General features: G+C 43.7%; 1 long non-coding RNA gene across 1 annotated transcript in view; it reads right to left on the bottom strand.

The window, feature by feature from the left end:
* Window positions 1-2,599: 2,599 nt before the first annotated feature.
* Window positions 2,600-20,699, bottom strand: part of LOC107979389 — a 61,494-nt gene continuing 43,394 nt past the window's right edge. The window contains exons 3-4 of the long non-coding RNA XR_003483924.2: window positions 18,192-18,342; window positions 2,600-3,443 (exon numbers count right to left, since the gene is read on the bottom strand). This is a non-coding gene — a long non-coding RNA (uncharacterized LOC107979389). The remainder of the gene's footprint in view (window positions 3,444-18,191; window positions 18,343-20,699) is intronic.

Below are 20,699 nucleotides of genomic sequence, written 5' to 3'. Positions count from 1 at the left end.
TCATACGTTACCAACCTTTCTTCTTTCCTAGTCTCTAACCCTCTTCCCTCACCACCTTCACATATTACTTCCTTCCTTTTCACTAAGTAGGCAGCCTCTCCTCTGCAAAAGGGGAAGCCATGAGAAGACAGCAAATCCCTGGCTTTCCTGATGCTAAGTCAGCAAACACCCTCACAGCTGTGCACACATTCTCACCACTCCCTTTGCTGGGCCAGGAAGACCATTCTCTGCTGGCTCAGCTTGGCCCTCCTCAGTGTGCTTTGGACCTGGCCGTAGTCTCCCTGAGGCTCTGGGTGGGGCTGTCCAGCAGCCTCCCAGCCTCTTCTAATGAACAGCTCCAAAATCTACATATCCTGAGTTGGGGAGATTACTCAACCAATAAAGCACATGCCGCTGTAGCATACAGACCTAAGCTGGCATCCTCAACACCTACGTTTGAGATCACTGGCATTTAGAGAACTCTCTCCCAGCAGCTGGTGAGGATAAGGGTGTCCAATATGCTCTCACCGCCCCCATCTTCCCACCCCAGTTTTGTCCCTTTCCATCACAGTACTCACTGCAAATTGTGGTCTGCACTTAGGTCTGCATCATCTGGCAAGACCTGTAATGCTTAGCTTTAATTGTCAACTTGACATGACCTAGAATAAGGGACTCTCAACCTCAGGTTGGCCTGTTGGCATGGAGTTGGGGTGGAGGGTTGTCTTGATTATCAGCTGAGTTGGGAAGACCCACCCTGGTTGCAGACGATACCACTGCATGCTAGGTCCTGGGCTGTCTAAGAGTAAACGATCTGAGTAATAAGCAGGAGAGCAAGCAAAGATCCATGCATTTATTCTCTCTCTGCTCCTAACTATGGGTACAGTGCTTTGAGTTCCTGCCTCCACTGCTCCTCAATAATGACTGTAATCTTCTGAAACTAGGATAGGGACTGTGCTTTGCGGGCACCGGACCAATATGCAGCTATAGGAGGAGTGAAGCCATTGCTTCTTCAAGGCATAAACAAGGTGCAGTGCATCAGACACACTTTACGTCCATTTAGATTTTCCCACCACATCCCAGCACTGTGCAGATCCACAAATCTTCCCATAACTAGCTGATTGTTCACTTAAGACAAATTATTGAAAGGGGCTGATTGATGAATGTTGAAGACCCACCTACTTGTTTGAGCTCCTCCAAGTGGGAGATTATTAATCAGAAACATACAAGAGAGGATAGGAGAGAAGAATAGAGGGGCTGTGGAAGGAGGGGCAAGGAAGAGAGCAGCCCTATGCAAAGTTAACCAGACTTTGTCTCCCAGGAACTTCTCTATTCTGGGGCTGTTAGGCAGCCAGTTTCCTAGGCCCATTCTTTTCGTATCCCTGCCAAACCCTCCCTGGGAAAGGCAGAGCTAGACGCTCTAAATCCCAAGGTTTAAGATGATAAAGACCCTCAGAGGCTGGTGTGGGCCTTTCAGGCCTTTTTGTTCCTTGCCCCTTTGTTTCAGCAATTTCTCCCATCTCAAAGGATTTTCAGCAGCATCAAGAGCCTGACACTTTGCCCATCCTCGTCCTCGTTCTCACAGATGTCTCCAGAGTAAGACAAAGCCATGTTGGCACCGAGGAGGGCCGGCAATAAAGGGGGACTGAGAGAGAAGAAAGCCCCGGGACAATCTGGCTGGGCCCAGTAGATTCAGTTGCTGCAGCAACAGAAAGTCAAACAATGAAGAGGGGAGGGACAGCCATTTTCTTCACTCTGTCCAGTTGTCATGGATACTGAGATTTTAAAACTAAAGGGGTAAAGGGCTTCCTTTATGCTTTAAAAACGGTGTCTTTTCATTCGCTTGGCCTGCATCCTTGCTCTGGGTTAGGGACCTTCCATCCAGAATCTTATTGGAACCAAACAAGCAACTGGGGATGTTTTCTATAAAGGTGGCCTCCCGGGCACCAGCCCTGAAACTGGTTTTATGTAAAGCTAGGCAGATAGAACCAGATACTCGTGGAGATTTCCATCCCCTGAAATGTTCCAATACTTAATCCCTACTCGAAGACCCTGAAGTTACTTCTTCTTCCAGTATTTCTCAAGACCAATATAGCTCAGCTCCATCTGTGCTTGCCTCTCAGCCTCCCTACCCTAACAAACACTGTGCCTGGCAGCAGTGTCTTGCTAAGATGGGAAGGCTAGTATGGTGAGAAGGTCACCAGCTTTGGTCAAGACTCCCCAGAATGACCTTGGACAGGGTACTTAATGGTTCTGAATCTTATCAGGTCAGGTAAATGCACATCATGATCTCTGCTGCATAACACCGCAGATGTTAATACTAACTAATGTAATACTAAGAAGGTGCCTGCCATTCCTTAGTGCTTAGTCTATACCCAACACTACAAAAGTAAGGAGCCTTTGACTGGGTTGTCAACACTCCTCCCCCCACATCTACCAACTTGCACATACCCATATACTCACACTGAGACGCACACACACAATCAGAAAGATCAGTGGTTCGAAACCATCCTAATGCTGTGACCCTTTAATACAGTTCCTCATATTGTGGTGATTCACCAACCATAAAATTATTTTGTCACTACGTCATGACTGTTACTTTGCTACTGTTACAAATTGTAATGTAAATATCTGATATGCAGGATATCTGATATTTGACCCCTGCTGGGGTCATGATCCACAGGTTGAGAACCACTGAAATAGAAGCTAGATGACAGATAGAAACATAGATAGACACATATATAGATAATCGATAACGATAGACAGATGATTCGTTCACACAGAGGCTTACATAAACACTCTCATATTCTTACACACTTATTTTCACACACCCAGTTTCCATTTGTGAAAATTTAAAAATGGGAGAAGAGCTCGATTATTTTAGTCATTTTCCAGCAATAGAGAGTGCAGCTGCCCAAAACAAGCAATTCTATCTGCCCACCCATCCATTCAACAAACTGAGTTTGTAATGAATATCAAATGCTAAAGTCATAAAAGGACAATGGGCAGAGTTACTAGCCACTGGTTCCCATTTGCTTAGTGATGGGAGATTCCAGCCTCACTCTGCTTCTAGGAACTCAGTGTGACCCTGTGACCTCAGCTCTCTTTGCCTCTGTATATCTTTATTTCCCAGCACTTGGCAAAACCCTGAAACTCCATCCGTGCATGACTGCATGACGAGGGTAAGGATCGCTCACATGGTGCTGTGTTCAGTGGAACTGAGCCGGAAGCATTCCATCTTTGCTAGTCTGGTAGGTCACATTAACACCAGCATCTCACAATACTCAGAAATAAATGCCTAGATGTTTTACAGGTAATAATCTTGCCTTGAAGGACTGACTGCTTCTTCCAGCTTGAGCTCCACAGGATCTTCAGAGTTCTACATCACCATGGCCTTGTCCTGGGGCTGCATGGGGCCAGCAGCTCCTTTCTTCACCCTCAAGTCAGGAGCCACTTCCAGCAGGTGCCTGAGGGGAGCAGAGGATCCAGGTATATGTGTCTACCTCAGGTCTGATGTTATCAGTCATTTCATTATAGCTTTCTAGCCAGGCTTCTGCTTAATATTGAGATAAGGCTTGGCTATGGTTCCACTACTTGTTAAATATGTGACTTGGAAGAAACAAATTTTGCTAATACAAATGTCTCAGCTGATGATAGGTTTGTATCTGCTAAACCCAGAACATGTACAAAAGATCATAAACCAAACATGTAATATACCTAACATACTATCTAGACTTAGGCCAGCCTACCCATTACACATCTTCAGAAAACACACATTAAGTTTTGGTAGGCAAAACTGTCTAAAAGAAGACCTACTTTATAATGAAGGGTTGAGTAACTCACGTGCTTTACTGAAATTGAAAAACAGAATGGTTATATGGTGTACTTTCATTCCATTATAAAGCTGAAAATTATTAAGTTAAACCATCAAAGCCAGGAACTATATTCACTTAGTTTCTTCATCCTCAAAATGTAAATAGTAACCCTTGTGGGATTGATGGGACAAGCCAAATACACGGGAAGCACTTTTCCTAACAAGTATTAAAGATTAATGGCAGCTGTATATACTTTTTATTGCAATTACTCGTATCAAATCTGCTGTGATGCTACATAAAAATAATGCATCTGTATATTAAAAGGAACTGAGCCAAATGACAGAAAAGCAAAAGCTATTAACTTGTCCAAAGTAGCGGGGTTGGCTGCTCTGACTTTTATTCCCACTGTAGCAGTATTTCCAAAACAAAACTCAAAATTTAAGAAGGAGAATCAAGAGACTGGTTTACAAAAACTACATGATCAGAAAGTTTAAATTATTGCTCTACTATTTGTCTCTCACATATGGGATTCGTTTCTCCTAGTGGAACAAATGGAGTACCAGGAGGGAAATGATGATTCTAGACTAGACATCAGACATCAGAAGCAACGCCAGACTCTCAGATCAACAGAATTGATTCTGTAACAACAGTTGATTCATAACACTGAGTGTGTCCTCCCCTGCAATCCTCACTCTGTTCTGGATGGAGCATGCTAGAGTGTCCATGGAGTATAAAGTCCATCTGAGTACATGAAAAGATGAACGCCAGGACTATTCTGAAGCTGTGTGGCCTTTGCTGAGCCAGAGGCACAGCTTGAAAGGAGAAGGAGCAGCTGTCGGGGAAGAAGCAGCATTTGGTTCCACCTTAATGAGGACAAAGAGCCTGGCCAGAAGACCCTGTGGGTATCACGCAGACATTCAACACAAAGCACAAAATAAACACTGATGGAACGGGGGGGGGGGCTGGAGTAATGGCTCAGTGGTTAAGAGCACAACTGTTCTCCCAGAGGACCCAGGTTCAATCCCTTACCACCCACATGGCATCTCACAACTGTCTGATACTCTCACACAGAAATGCATGCAAAACCAGCAATGCACATAAAATAAAGATAAATATTAAAAAGAAAACACTGACAGAATGAACTGAATTGTCCAATCATTCTCCAGGGGTTTCATTGAAACAGGTCTGCCCAACCTTTGTCTACCTGCAGGTACTTAGCGACACACTAGCAGGCTATCAGCTGGCAAAGACAAAAGTCAGATGCTTGTCAAATGGTGAGGATTCCATCTCACCCAGTCAGAACAGCTATCATCAAGCAAACAAAGGACAGCTCTCATAGGTGTCCTCAGACCTCTGCACACAGGCATGCACATAATTAAAATAGAGTTTGTTGGCAGAGCAGTTAGAGCCAAAGTCTGGTGCCCCTTGCCTCACTCAGGGGATTCATCCAGGTCTTATCAAACATGAGTGAGGTAAACAATGTCTCACCTCAGTGGTTCTCCACCTTCTCAATGCAGCCATCGTTTACTACAGTTCTTCATGGGGTGCTGATCCCAACCATAAAATTATTTCATTGCTGCTTCGGAACTGTAACTTTGCTACTGTTATGAATTGTAAAGTATATACCTGATATGCAGGATATCAGATATTTAACCCCACAGGGGTCTCAATCCACCAGTTGAGAACCCTCTCCTATAATCTCTTTAAGAGCTTAAGAAGGAAGGGGGAATGGGATGAAGAGAGCTGGGGCACCTTAAACAGAGCAGCAAGGAATGAGCTATCTGTACCATCACTATTGTCACTGCCCATTAATACTCAGTGTCCTTGGGGGGTAGGAATTCCTGTCTCTCCTCGAGTCATCATAATCTGTAATAATGTAAAGCAAATACACGCAAATAATACCAGATGATTTATACTATATCCTGAATAATTCTGCTACCAGAATCCCAACTTTTGAGAACTGCTGGCTTCCACAGTTGACTATTACCGTATCCTCAGCCTTGTCTTCCATCTTCTTCCTCTCAATCTACTCTGCCTTCAGAGGCTCAGCCTGAGACCCCAGCCTGTGGAAAGCGCTTCTCTTGGGAGCCAGTAGCACAAAAACCCCTTGACTTGCACCGAGGCTGCATCCTAGTAAGTCAGGCTGAAAGTATCACAGGGTAAATGCATTTAACCAGGCCAAGCTGCTGAGCATCACAACTTACAGGAAGCCTCCTTAGAGCTGCCTCAATTCCCTTTGGGGTCACAGGACTAAGTAGGAGCAGTGGCAGCGGCCACTGTCCAGCATCAAAGAGGGTGTTGGGAACATGCACCTCGTCTGTCTCTGCTATGCTGCTAGTTTTCTCTTAGATCTCTCTCCTGGCGCCTGTGAACCTCTGTGGCAGCTCAAACAAGTAACATCAAGTTTTGGTGAGGGTTGCAAGTGCTGAAGAGCTATCATTCCCTGGTCTCTGGGGAAAGTCACTGGGCATGCGCACTAGCACTAATGTGATGAGAGGGGGGAGCACATGTCAGGATACACACTCAGAGGTCAGAGGACAACTCCATGGAGTTGGTTCTTGCCTTCTACCTTTACAAAGACAAGCTCCAGGCCATCAGGCTCGTGTACTAAGCACCTTTACCCACTGGGCCATCATGGCGGTCTTTGGCTAGCAATTTCAAATGATGAAATACAATCTCAGCCTTTTGCTCAACTGAAAACGGGGTGAGGCCGGCACAGTGTCTGAAAATGAGGTAAACCAGGCATGGTTCACTGTCTCCTGCAGCTCACACCGTTGTTGAACCCACTGGAAATATAGCATCAGAGTCCACCCAGCTATTTGTGTAAGAACTCTAGGGAACTCTGGGAGTCATAGGACTGACTGTGCTAAGTAACAAAGCATGACACTGGGGTGGAAGAGGGAAAACACAAGTGTCAGCAGATGTGCCAACTACCCCCTAAAAATGTTAGGAAATAATGACAAGAAATGGAGACTGATAAGGGATAGGAAACAGGAAGTGCTCCGGTCCTGTGGTTACCCAAAAAGAAGCAAGAAGATGCCCAAATGTGTCACCATACTGTCCTGTTTCTCTAGGCTGGAACACAAACATAATAGGTACAAGTTCACAGGAGAAACTGGAGACTTGGAGAGGACACAGGCTTCATAACTTAGTTCTCTCTAAGGTTCCCGGCTCAGTGTCTGCCCTGGCTATTGCCTGGTAGCATGTCTCAGCCACCTGGCTGACAGCTTGATGCCCGCCTGTCACCCCTGAGCATCCGATCATGAGGCTCAGGCTCCTGGTAACATGCCTAGGATCAGAGTGGAACAATAGCCTGGTCCTGGGGGCTGATGCTAAGTACCAACTCCAAAGCCGGGTCCTGCCATTCACTTCTGAATACCTGCTGCTGTGCATGCTAATCCAAATTGGGTTCAAGCCCCCAGCCTCTGCCTCCATTGTTGGTCTTCACTTTTCATTCAGTGTGAGATCAGAGATCTGGTGAAACCTCATGTTGCCAATAAGAGAAGAGGAGATTTCATTAATCTCTATAAAAATGAGTTCCTATTATTTTTATCTTAGAAAGAAAAAAGGATGGGGGCATGAGAACCTTACATTTGTCTCTCAAAAAGCATAAAAAACACAAGGAAAAGAAACCAGGAAAAAACCTTTTCACCAGATGGTTGAGGCGTGTAGCTTTACACATCCACACAAAGAACAGCCGCCTACCCTCCACCTCTTGTTCTCTTTTCTTATCCGAGATGTTTCAATTGCCTGCCCCCCCCCATGCTTCTAAACACAACATCAATGAACCTTAAAACAAAGAATGTTTAAAGATGCAGAGTCAAAGTGAGAGGGTGGATGAGATGGGATGGCTCACGAGGAACGACACCAAGCCTGATGACCCAATTTTGATTCCTCAACTCACATCTCCATGTGCACATGCAGACAGACAGACAGACAGACAGACAGACAGATGTCTTAAGGAGTGCGGAGGAGAAGGTGACCCACAGAATCTGTGACAAGGGAACAGAGCAAGAAGCAAGAACAAACTTGAACAGGGAAATTTGCCTAAAAAAAAAAAGTTTCTATTGAATCTTGAGTGTTTCAGAAAAAAAAACAAAACTCAAAGATGACTTATGAGACCTTTTTGACACACAAATGCATGCACGTACACACTCATGAACATGCATCAAGAGAGGCCAAGAGGGGCATGTGATTTGTCTGAGGAAATGGATACTTGATTAAGGCCTGTCAGAACAAGGACAGCACATGCTAATTTGTCTGGAGAGTTCTTATGTAAATCTCAGTAAATACTTCCCAGGGAAAGCAGCCACAGTGACCCTTTACCTTATCAGCACTCAGCACTGCCCTCCTCACTGGTGCTCACTGCTAGCCCCTTTCACCTCCTCACAAGTGTCTGATAAGCGACTTCATGGTGCAAGGTAAGCAGGGGTTAGCACACTGTGGCCACCAGCTCACATCCAGCTGCTGTCCCGTGTTTTGGGAGTATAATTTGAACAGCTTTTAAATTTTATAAGAATTGAAAGACAAATCCCTAATCACATTTCCTGACATATGAAATTCACATTCCAATATTTGTGAGCTGGGGGTGTTGCACAGTTGCTAGAGCACTTGCCTAGCATGCACAAGGCCCTGGGTTCAATCCCTGACATCACATAAAACTCAAGTTGGTAGTGCACTCCTATAATCCCAGCACTCTGGAGGTAGAGGCAGGAGGATCAGGAGTTCAAGGTCACTCTCAGCCACACTGCCAGTTCTTGAGGCCAGCCTTGGATACATGATGACCTCCAGTCTCAAAAGAAATGCATTCCCTTTTGTCCTACACACAGACACACAGCCTAGAACCTTACTTTCCACATTCCTACAAACTAGCTCCTGAACAAGTTCCCATTCCACCCTGATTCCTACACTTCTACGGGCACAAATGTGCTAATTTTTTTTTTTTTCTAAACAAAAGGTCCCTCACTCTGGTTCTCGCCCTCTGGCACCTCAGGCATGCTTTCTTCTTGCTCTAACAAACCCAAAGTGAATGTTCAGCACCCTGCTGATAGGAACTGTCACCACTTGCCCTTGAAGACAGAAGCACGAACAGCAGCAGGTCTGGCTTGACTGGCCTTTTCCTCCTGTTAGTGTAAATAAAATATCTATCACATCACACATCACAGACCAATCACACATCAGAAGGACCAATAGGGGCTTAGCAGATGACTCATGATAAAGTGCTAGAGTTCAGAGCCCTAGAAGCCATGGAAATGCTAGGGAGATAGAGTGGCACGCCTGTAATTCCAGAGCTTGAAAGGGCAAGACAGGACCCCCAGAACAAGCTAGATGGCTAGACTAGTCATATAGGTGAGCTCTGGGTTCAAATGAGAGACCCTGTCTCAATGATGGTAAGTGATCAAGAAACACTTGATATCAACCTTGGGCCAACACTCATGTGCACACACACATGCACACACAAGCACACATTTACACTAACATACACATATGCAAACAAGAATTTACACATGTACAAACACCACAGGCACATAAACATGCCAAAAAAGGACTTACACATATTAGTTCTGGTCATATGACCTCCCCCCAAAGAACAGACGAAACATTGTATGCCATATGCAGATTCTTAATAACTTTTTAAAATGTTTTAAATTTATATTTATTTGTATACATACACACTCTTGCATGCACACACCCGCATGTGCTATATTACACACATGGAAGTCAGGTCAACTTATGGGATTTAGTTCTCATCTTCTACCTTGTGGTTCCTGAGGATCAAACTCAGCTCATCAGGCTTGGTGGCCAGTATCTTTACCCGTTGAGCTGTCCCACTGGCACTCACATGGACTTTGAACGTATACTGGTCCAAAAGGAAATTCCCTGTGTAGAGTACATATTGTAAGAAATCTTCCACAGGCTCACAAATTCGAACATTTGACTCCAGGTGGTGGTACTGTTAGGGAGGTTGTGGAATGTTTAGAAGGAAGGTAGAACCTATCTGGGGGAAGTGAATCCCAGGGGATATGGGGTACAGGCCCACTTCCTTATCTACCCAACTGTTGCAAACTCCTATAGCCAAGCCTCACCTTGTTTTTTTGTAGGGCATCTGGTTTCTGCAATAAGAAAAATTACAAATACAGTTGGGGTTCATTGTAGAGGAGACTTCCTGAGATCTCTCAGAAGATGGCATTGCCAAGGCAAAGAATGGTCTCAACCCCCAGCCACACTGCACTGGCCAGGTTCTGCCTCCTAGAGTCAGTTTGCCATGCCAGCCAGGCCCTGAACATCCTCCACGTCCTTCTACTGCCTGAGCTGCCTGTTCACCACTCACCCTTGGAGCTGCCAGGGAGTCTCTCCCTTGGCTCTATCCACACGATCCCATAGGGGGTGTCTCCTACGTGAATTGGACTTTTGTTCCTTCCAACCTGTGTTGAAATTTATGAGTCTGAAACAAAGGCACTCACTGTGCCCTCATCTTGGCTGTGCCCAGGATACTAATTACCCAACAACAGCAGTCCATTGCTCTGGAAGCACAACCCTGATTAAGGAGTCCCATGGGAGGGTGCTGAGAATGATCTTTTCATTTTCTTTCTGAAGTTGCTTTGGGGCTAGGAATGCAGCTCAGTGGTTGACAGTGCTCGCTCGCCTTGCACACACAAGAGTCCTGGACCTCTCCTCTGGCCTTATCATCAGCGGTTGTTCTGCCTCAGTGTTGCAGGACACTAAGGGAATTGCCAGATGGGCACCATGCCAGATCAGGCCTTGCCTGTACTGGGCTCATACTGTGCAAAATTGCCTCTTGTATCTGAGCCCTTTTCCTAAGTTAATGTACAAGGTTAATGGACAGGCTCCACTGATGGCTGTTTGATCAAAAGTCCAGAGTTCCAAACTCAGAAGAAGCCGGATTATAACCCAGATCAAACGCAAAAGCACATCCCCACTTCCAGAAGAAACTAGGAAAGCAAGTCTTTTCAGTAGAGCCAGAGATCACTGTGCTCAGCCGAGCCCTAGAGTATTTCAAGAACTCAAGACACGTGACTTGAGTGACCAGCACAAGACTAGTATTCGTGTCTCTGAATTTAGAACCTAGAAACCATCTTGAACTCACGCATCATTGCCCGGACTTCCCACAGGCGTTTGTTCACTGACCACCGAACTGTCTATACTGAACAAAAAGATGCAATGAATTCTGAGCAGCATCTGAGACCTTAAACTATGCAAGCCAGATAGAGTGGAGTGGGGAGTGTCTCTGTGAGTACACACAAGCAACACACTTCTGCTGCAAAAGGAAGACCTCCTCCATTCATTCCCACTGGAAACATTCATAGATATAGGAGGAAAATATCCATCTTTTCCTATCCAAGCAAATATAGCCTTAAAGTAGAAAAGAACTTATTCCCACCACAGTGTGCTGGTAAGAGATGAAGACTTACCTGGTGGTAGAATAGTAAGTCGGCTACCTGGAAGTTCACCATTGGCCCCACAGTGTGGAGGTGAGGTCTGACATAACAGGCCAGGTATGCTGAAATCCATCCAAGAGATTTGTGGCTGGAGGGAAACACCAGCAACAAAAGACCAAAACTACAATAAAACAAACACGGCCTAGCCCTCTTCCCTGGCCTGCAGGAAATCAGGTTGTCTTAGATGAAAGCAGGGCAGACAGCCAAATCGATCCTAGCACCTTGTGTGATGCCTCTGTATATTTTCATGCGGGTTTACCCTGACCACAATACAGGATTTGCTACTGGCAGACATTCCTCCTCTTTGGAACAGGATGGAGGACAGGCAGGTAGGTGAGGTGCCTGGGAGCTGAGGGTGACCAGGGACAGAGACCAGTGGCAAAGAGTTAAACCCCTCTAAATCAGGCAGGAAGCACTGAGATCAAACTTTACTAAGCTTCCAGAGAATAAAACAGGAGACAAGTAATACTAAATAGCCTTTCCCCTCAGCTTCTCTTTTATTCCAGTAAAGGCAAATGGGGCTGGGAAATGACTCAGTTACCTGAGTTCAACCCTTAGAACTCATGTGGAAAAGCCAGAAGAGGTGCACAGGTTTGCTGTCCCTGCACCGCTAAGGGGAAGTCTGGCAGAGATCACCCACCTCTGCAGGAGAGGCGCAGCCTCAGCTATCCCCCATGCCATTGAAGGAATGAGGCACTAGGAAATTGTAGACAGTCCTTGTTCTCACCACATGTTTCCTCACTTAAGCTTCATGGCAACTCTCTGGTTATCTTGATCCAAAGCATATGTGTCCACACTCCAATGGACACCCAGTACACGAAAGAAACAAGGACATAGACATTAGCAAGCTGCCACCATACACTTTGGCCAACAGTAGACCGATGATTTGAGCCCAGGTCACCTGAAACTCATACCCATATTCATAAGCACAATAGCTGCTATTTGTAGAGATGTCCTGGCACCTGGAGCCCGACAAGTATCTACATTAAGTGCCCTTCAGTATCTATATTCATATAATGGATCCTGCATGGTGGAAACCATGACCAAACAAGGCTTCTCAGTAGATTTGCCTGGGGTCCTCAGGGCAGCACTGTTCAGAGGTAACTGGAGGTCAGCTAGGGCCCTTATCCAGCTATGGATATGGCATCATCTCTCCTTAAACCAAGCATCTAAAGCTGAGTATACACAACACACCTTTATGGAGAACCAAACCACAGCTACAGAGATTTTTGTTTTGTGGTGGTTAGTATACTAACTTGTCAAGCTTTAGAAATACCTCACAGTATGCCTATGGGGATTGTCTTGATTAAGTCAACTGTGGGTCGCAACATTCCCTAGGCTGGGATCCCATTCTGAATGAAAAGAAGAAAATGAGCTGATTACAATCAGCATTCATAGGCTTCGTCACTGTGGATGTAACGTGACCTCAGGTTTCTGCAGCTATGACTTCTATGATGGACTGTAAGTCAGAACCATGAGCCAAAATAAAACTGTCCTTAAATTGCGCTTGTCACAGTAATAAGAAAAGAAACAAAGGCCAAGTCCCCACTCAGGCTGGCGATCTTCACCCTGGAAATCATGTTAGATTCTATCTAAAGCACTGGCCATTGGTTTTTGTATTGCTAGGACAATGGGCATAGCCTCTGACCATCAAAATGAGAACCAGCCTCTCATCAAGAGTTGCAGCTGGTTGTTCTCATAAACGTTACAGTTTGTAGGATCCCGTGGGTGGCAATGACTTCCAAATGATGATTCAGACCTGGCATCGAAGAGCATACCAAGCGTGCATATCATAGCTGCCACTTCTCCCAGCCACTGCCACCCACGCGGGCTTTCACAATGAGCCAGTTGCACCAGGAACCAGGTGCGGCCAGCATTGTTTATCAGCAGGGAAGCTGATAGACAAGCCCACGGGAACCTCACTTTCCTGCCAGCCAGCAAGGGCCAGTTCCTGCTCTTCTTGGCCCTCTAACTGAATGTCACGGCAGGGCTCTACAAGTAGACTTTCCAAACCCACAAAACCCACAGAAATAAGCCAGGGTGGCAAATTTTGCCTCCCTTAGCAGCAGCATTCCTTGTTCGGTAGATACCATAATTACTTTCGTAAAGTAGGACTTGCTGTGAGCCAAATCCATAGACCACCACCAAAGACACTGGTCTCACTTCAGTCAGCATAAACTGCTATCCATCTGTCCATCCGCTCCACTTTCATTCTTCATAAAACTGGGCATGGTGTGTTCAGCTTTTCATTCTCAGTTACTTGGTACATGTCTGTATTTTTTGACAGCAGAATAACTCCTTGCAGTTTTACTAGGTATACCTTTGATTTCTTGAGAGCATTGCCTTCTGCCTGCTCTTTTATACTCAAGGTTGCTTATCTTGCTTATTTTGGCCTTGTTAATTTTTTAAAAGTGCAGGGGTTTTTTTAATGTGTTGATAGCTTTTTAATTGTGTTTTGCTTTTAAACAGTTTAGGTTTATTCCTCTACTGCTTGTTTGCCTTCAAAGTTCATGCCCATCCCTGAAGAGTTAGCATTTATGTCTTTCTTCACTTTGTTTTTAGTGTCAGTTTTTAAACTTTAACTCCTTTTATCATTTCATTTGATGATGTGCTTTGATTTTAGTTTGGTTTTTGGTTTTTCAAAACAGGATTTCTCTGTGTAGCCCTGGCTGTCCTGGAACTCACTCTGTAGACCAGGCTGACCTTGAACTCAGAGATCTGTCTGCCTGTGCCTCCCAAGTGCTGGGATTAAAAATGTGTGCCATCATCACCCTGCCATGAGGGTGCTGCTTTTTAAATCTTTTTCTATTCACCAAAGTGCTTCATTTTCAATGTAGAAAATTTGAGAAATAGCAGGCACAGAGATCCCAGACTGCAGAGGCAGGAGGATGTCTGTGAGTTGGGGGGCAGCCTGGTCTACATAGCAAGCTGCAGGCCAGCCAGGACTATTGAGAGACCCTGTGTGAAAAAGAAATGTTTGGGAAATACATAAAAATCCCATAACCTCACTGTATGTGGCACCAATGGTATTTTCCTATATTTATTTGTAATGCTTTGTAATTTTACATATTTTAGTCCAAATTCTAACATGTATTTGTACACACATAATATTCAACGTCCTTATTTTACATTGTTTTTTTCAATATCTTACTATCATTAGTCTTCAAATGTGTCATTTGTTGGCTTTATAATATTTCATTTTAAAAACTATGTGATGATTAACAAATTCCCAATGATTAGGCCCATTTTGCTATAAGTGACTACAATAAAATAATGAGTAAGTTTTTGTCTCTATATCTGTGTGTCAGATGCTAAACATGGAAGTTGTTGGACTTCCATAAGATTTGAACATATTATTTTAGTTTTTTAGCAAATACTACTCTCCTCTCTAGAACCTATTATCATTCATTCTAAATCCATGGCAAGAGTCTAGGGGTTCTTTTCCTTACCTCACTGGCCAAATCCAATGCCTTTTCAGTCAGACCTCTGCTAATGTGGGGGGGGTTTCATTTTAACTTGCATGTGCTTAATCACAAATTGCATTCCAATCTCCACTCCATCTGGAATTTTCTTTGGTGTTTGAAGTCAGAAGAGGCTTTGGTTTAAGTTTCCCTCAAGAGCTGATGCCATTTGGAAAGATCCCTCTCTTCCCCATGCTGTGAGGACCACTTGTGTGTGCACTGAGTTCCTGCAGATGCTTAAGGACCAGTCAGCCCCTCCAAGGATCACTGGGTTATTGTTTCAGTTTTGAGAACTGGCCTTGAACTCACTCTGTAGTTGGAGGATAATGTTGGTCCTCCTGCCTGTACCTCCCAAGTCCTGGGATTACAGGCATGGGACACTACACCAGGTTTCACGTGATGCTTAGGAATCCAATCCAAGGCTTCAAGCATGCTAGGCAAGCACTCTACCAACTAAGCTATATCCCAGCCCTACTATTTTATTAATGTGGTTTTACACATTTCATAGCCAATCATCACTCTTTTATTCCCATCTAACCCACAGGCCTTGACTGTAGACTCATTTTGTCAACTTTACACACACACACACACACACACACACACACACACACACACACACACACACGGAGTCATTCTGGGAATTTTGACTGAGATTTATGAAACCTGTGATCACTAAGACCCTTATGTCATTATATCCTGTAAGTGATATGTGGTGTGTGTCCCCATCATCTGAATCTCCTTTTCTATCTGTCAATAAAGTCTGGGCATTTTTGTCTCAAAGCTTCCACGAATTTCTTGGAGCATCCCCCCTAAGTATTGCATGAGTTTTCTTGCTAATGTACTCTTTCTCCAACATTCCATCCAACTCTTGCTTGGGCTTACTCATGAATGGTATTATTAGTATGCTTGTGAGAATAGCCTGTTAAGTTCATAAGTGAGTGAATTAAGTTTTACCAATTGTGTTTCAGCATAGGCTGCTCTTACCAAGTCCTCAGGGGACTTAATAGTGTAAGTGATAAGAGAAAACCCCACACAAAACTGTCCTCAAATTCATATGAATCCCAATTTCTAATTTAGTCTGATCTGAAAGTTTGCATGCATATCCATACAACATGCTTATTTATAATTTTCCAGTTTGTGTTACTGTGAAAGCTTAAGATCAGGATTGCACCACTCTATGAACTTGGGTTTATTCCATTATTTTCTTCAGCAGAGAAACGAGTTTTTCTCTAAAAACTTAAAATAACTCACCAGAAATTTATCTGGCCCTGGTATATATTTTAGACTTAATCCTTTAACTATTTTTAGTTTTCTTTCTTGTATATTAGTTTGCTAGAGAGTTTATCAACTCAGAACAATTTCAAAGTCTCCAACAAAGCACCCATTTCATCAACACATTCCATCCTTCCTTAGCAACTGTTCTTTTATAGACTAAAATGTACACCCAATCTGTGGTTATTATCACTCCCTTTTCCTGAATTTCTCGTCTTTTTTTTTTTCTCTGTTAGTTTTATTCCCAAAAGGTCAACCAGAAAACCAGCTCTTAGATTTGTCAGTTACACTATCACTATGGTAAAATATACTGACCAAAAGCAACTTGGGGAAGAAAGGGTTCGTTTTAATTTACAGGTCTGAGAGATGGAGTTCATGGAGGCGGATGAAGAAGGCAAATGGTGCTGGCCCAAAGTCAGGAAGCACGGAGAGAGAGCAGGAAATAGGCCAGGCTATAAAAGCCTCAAAACCACTCCCAGTGACTTACTTCCTCCAGCAAGGCTCCAACAGCGCCACCCCTGGCCGCCAAGCCTTCGAACACACGAGCCTCTGGGGGTCATTTTTCATTCAAACTGCAGCACCTGGGTTTTCTCTGTATTCTAAACTGGGGTGTTCTGCAGTCATATTCTCCTTCCCTCTCTCTGAGGTATAGTCCTATTGCTTGTTTTCTTGATACTTCATCTGTTTTGTTCCTCTCGTTTTTTTTTTATTCTTCGAGAATTTCACACACGTATACAATGAAATATGATCACATACAAGCCCCATTCCCACCCCTCCTACGCCTTCCCATATCCTCTCCAGTACTTCCTCCTCCTAACTCCATATTTTCTGTGTTTTCTTTTCTATGCTGTTTTGTTTGTTTGTTTCTATAACCCAGTAAGTCTAACCAGTGCTGCCCGTACCGCATCGGTGCAGGCCCATCCACTGGAACTTCGAAATCTACCTGTGGCTACAGACCCCTCCCCGACCCCCAGCAGCTTGCTTCTCAGTAAGCGGTACAAGGCTTGGAGATCATCAACCCCATCTACGGAGGAATTTTGGCTAACTTGATGTTGTTCGGGTCACCCCAAGGGCTGTGAGATCATCATTGCAGTAGCCAGGGCATACCCAGTAAGCAACGCCTGCCCACCCTAGACTCTTACATTATTTCCACCTTTTCTGTGACAGCTCCCTAAGCCCTGACAAGGGATAGGGGGCGGGAGTTGGTAGTATTTTTATTCTCTGTTTGCAATATTTAAATTATTTACATATATCATTTTCTCTCTGGCTACTCCTTTTTAAAATGCATAGTCTCCTTTTATTGTTTTTTATATAAACAACAAAGACATTGGTGATTTTTAGCATCTTACTTCTTAAGTGATTGGATGTTTTGTTTAAGTTTTATTAATAGTTTTGATGTTTCTGGCTCTGAAGTTCAAGGACACAGATTGCATCGTTCCTATAATAAATGTACAATCTCTTAATAAATTCTTGATCTATCTTTTAATCATCTCTGACATAGATTGATTAAGACTGCAAAAGACAAAAAATACCATTAACTTCTTACACTGTGAACAACAGTTGATTAATACATGCTTTCACGGGTTGCAGAATGTATGAGAGGAGTATAACCGTCAAGCACCAGGCCTGGGAACAGACCCTGAGTTTGTCCCTAATTGCTTATGAAAGTCTCTCAGCCTCAGTCTCCCTGCCTCCGAAATGGGTCTAATTCCTTTGAGATAAGACCTGGCACAGGTGTCTATATAACACTACAACATTTGGTAATTTCACAGTTTCTTCTGTAAGATATTCAACCTGACAATAAAAAATGTCTTCCTATTTTCCACTTGGTGCTTTTGCCTTAAAAAAAAAAACAAACAAAAAAACAAAACAAAACAAAAAACCTACCTTTTTCCTTCCCTGACACAGAGGAGTCCTTTGTAGAGTATCCCTGGCTGAATTCAGAATCATAATCTTGCAATCCTCCTGCCTCAGTTTCCCAATTCCTAGCAGTCCAGGTGTATGCCACCACATCAGCTAAAAGTTCTCAGACAGTTTTGTTTCTTTTGTTTTTCACTGTTGCTATTTTATTTTGTCCCAGGGAAGCAGGGGCTTGAAACCCGGGTGTGTACAGTTCCGAAAACACTCCACTAGAGTGATAGCCCAGTCCTTATTTCTATTTTGCTGCCATTTATGCTATTTTATCTTCCATTTATTCACTTACTTACCATGTGTAAGTGTTTCTCTGTGTGTGTTGGTGCAGAAGACAACTTGCTGGAGGTGGATTTCAGTTTCCATCAAGTGAGACCCAGGTATTGAACTCCTGTCTTCAGTCTTGGCAGAGATCATCCTTTACCCACTGAGCCACCTTGCCAGCCTCTGAAATTCATTTATGATGTATTTATTTTTAATATAATTCATTAATTAAGAATATAATTAAACAGCCTTTGTAAGAGTTTAGATCCTTACATTTAACAACCTAGCACCTACATTGTCTTGTGGCTGCTGGACCTAATAAGGATTCAGCTCTGAGGCTTTGGCGCCATGTAGTGTGTGAGCTCTGACTTGCCCTCATGGACTATCAGAGCTTGCCCATAGACCAAGGCTGCAGACTTCATGCTAGTTTCCAGAATTCTGTCAGTGGCTGCCTTTGAGGTTTTGAAGTTGTTTTGTTGGAGTGAAAAGCATGCCTCACGATGTCACTCATTTTAAGGTGAACAGTTTGACTCCTGTAGTACTTTCATAGCATATGGTCTCCACTACTGCCCCTTTAAATCTGATAAAGAACCATTGTGAGTTTATCATCTACATATCAAGGTGTGTGCTTCTCAGAGTCCTGGGTTGGGTGGGCTCATCTGGCTCTTTTCTCTATGGTACTTTTCTAGGAAAGCTGAAAATTACCAATGACGTAGCTCACTAGTAAAGTACTTTCCTGGCATGCCCTGGGTATACGTCCCAGCACTACCAAAGGTTAAAAATAATATTTAAAAAAATCAGAGGAGGGCTGGAGAGATGGCTCAGAGGTTAAGAGCCCTGGCTGCTCTTCCAGATATCCTGAGTTCAATTCCCAGCAACTACATGGTGGTTCACAAACCATTTGTAATGAGATCTGGTGCCCTCTTCTAGCATGCAGGGATGCATGTAGACAGAACACTATATACATAACAAATAAATAAACCTTTAAAAAAATCAGAGAAATTACTAGTGAATAGGATTAAATTTCTTTAAACTCTTTCTAAAATTATGTTTATTATTAGTATTCTATTTAATCATTTATTTGCCTTTGTTTTTTAGCCAGAATTTTTTAAAATTTATTTTTATTTTATGATCATTAGTGTTTTGCCTGCATGTATGTCTGTCTCTGTGAGGGTGTCAGAAGCCCTGGAACTGGAATTATAGACAGGTGTAAGCTGCCATATGAGTTCTGGGAATTGAACCTGGCTCCCCTGGGAGAATAACCAGTGCTCTTAACTGCTGAGTCTTCTTCTCTCCAGCACCTTTGAGTGAGAATCATATGTGGCCTTAGTTGGTCTGGAATTCATGCTTTAAGCCAGACTGGTCTTGAATTCACTATCCCTCTGCCTAACCCCCAGTACTTGGATCACAATGTGTGTTGTCATATCTGTATAACACACAATTTTGAGACTTGGAAACTGTATTTGATTATTTTTGCAGGAAACCAAGGCATGAATTACATTCCCACATTCATGTATCAGGGCCCTCATCCCCGGATGCCCTATATCTCTTGGAGACAGAGCCTTTAAAGAGGCAGCTGAGTTTAAATGGAGTCACTAATCCAACATGACTGGTATTTTTACAAGAAGAAATCAGGACCCAGACACACACAGAGGAATGATGCAGGGAGAAGATGACAGCCATCTATAGAACGAAGCCTCAGAAGAGATCAACCTCACTGACATGACTTCAACCTCAGCCTGCAGAACAATGAGACTATTCCTGTTGTTTAACACACTCCATCAGTTGTGGTGATATATTGTTTATGACCTAATAAAGCCTGCCTGGAGAACAGAATGCAAAGTTAGCCAGGGCCATAAAGGCCAGGCAGTGGTGGCACACACCTTTAATCCCAGGACCCAAGAGACAGAGGCAGATGGATCTTTGTGAGTTCAAGGCCACCCTTGGGCTACATGAGAGTGAATCAGTCTAAAAGAGAAACAGAGCTTACACATTTAGTCCCAGCACTAGAGAGGTATATAAGATAGGACCAGGGTCTCAGAGAAGGCATTCAGCTTTGGATAATTAGTCTCCAGCCTCAATGAGGATAGGATCTCCCCAGTCTTGGTAGAGGTTAAACACTCTTGGCTTGGCTGTTTTGCTTTTCTGATCTTCAACTTGTACCCCAATATCTGCCACTGGGTTTTTATTATCTATACTACAATCAGTGATGCCAACAAACATATACACCAACCACCTATCTACCTCATGGCCACCAGTACCACAGCTGTGTGCCCCAGCGGATGCACATACACACTCACACCACTCGTCATCCAGTGGACATCTACTTATCAGATATTTGGACCACCTCCCTCCATTTGTATTCCCCTCTCATTGCACTTTAGCTTCTGAGCCATTTGAAAGATGCATATCTGTTTCCATGGCAATCATTGACTGCATATCCCCATACCAAGATCATAGTTTGGAATACATTAGGTGCACCAACAATCTACTAAAATGAATAAAGTGCTTGATAAATCAGAGATCCTAACTTTGCTCCT

The sequence above is a fragment of the Cricetulus griseus genome, chromosome 3 (assembly GCF_003668045.3).
Source record: "Cricetulus griseus strain 17A/GY chromosome 3, alternate assembly CriGri-PICRH-1.0, whole genome shotgun sequence".
Classification (NCBI taxonomy): Eukaryota; Metazoa; Chordata; class Mammalia; order Rodentia; family Cricetidae; genus Cricetulus; species Cricetulus griseus.
The sequence above is the reverse complement of the archived record's forward strand: the minus strand, read 5'-3'. Positions and strand labels throughout refer to the sequence as shown.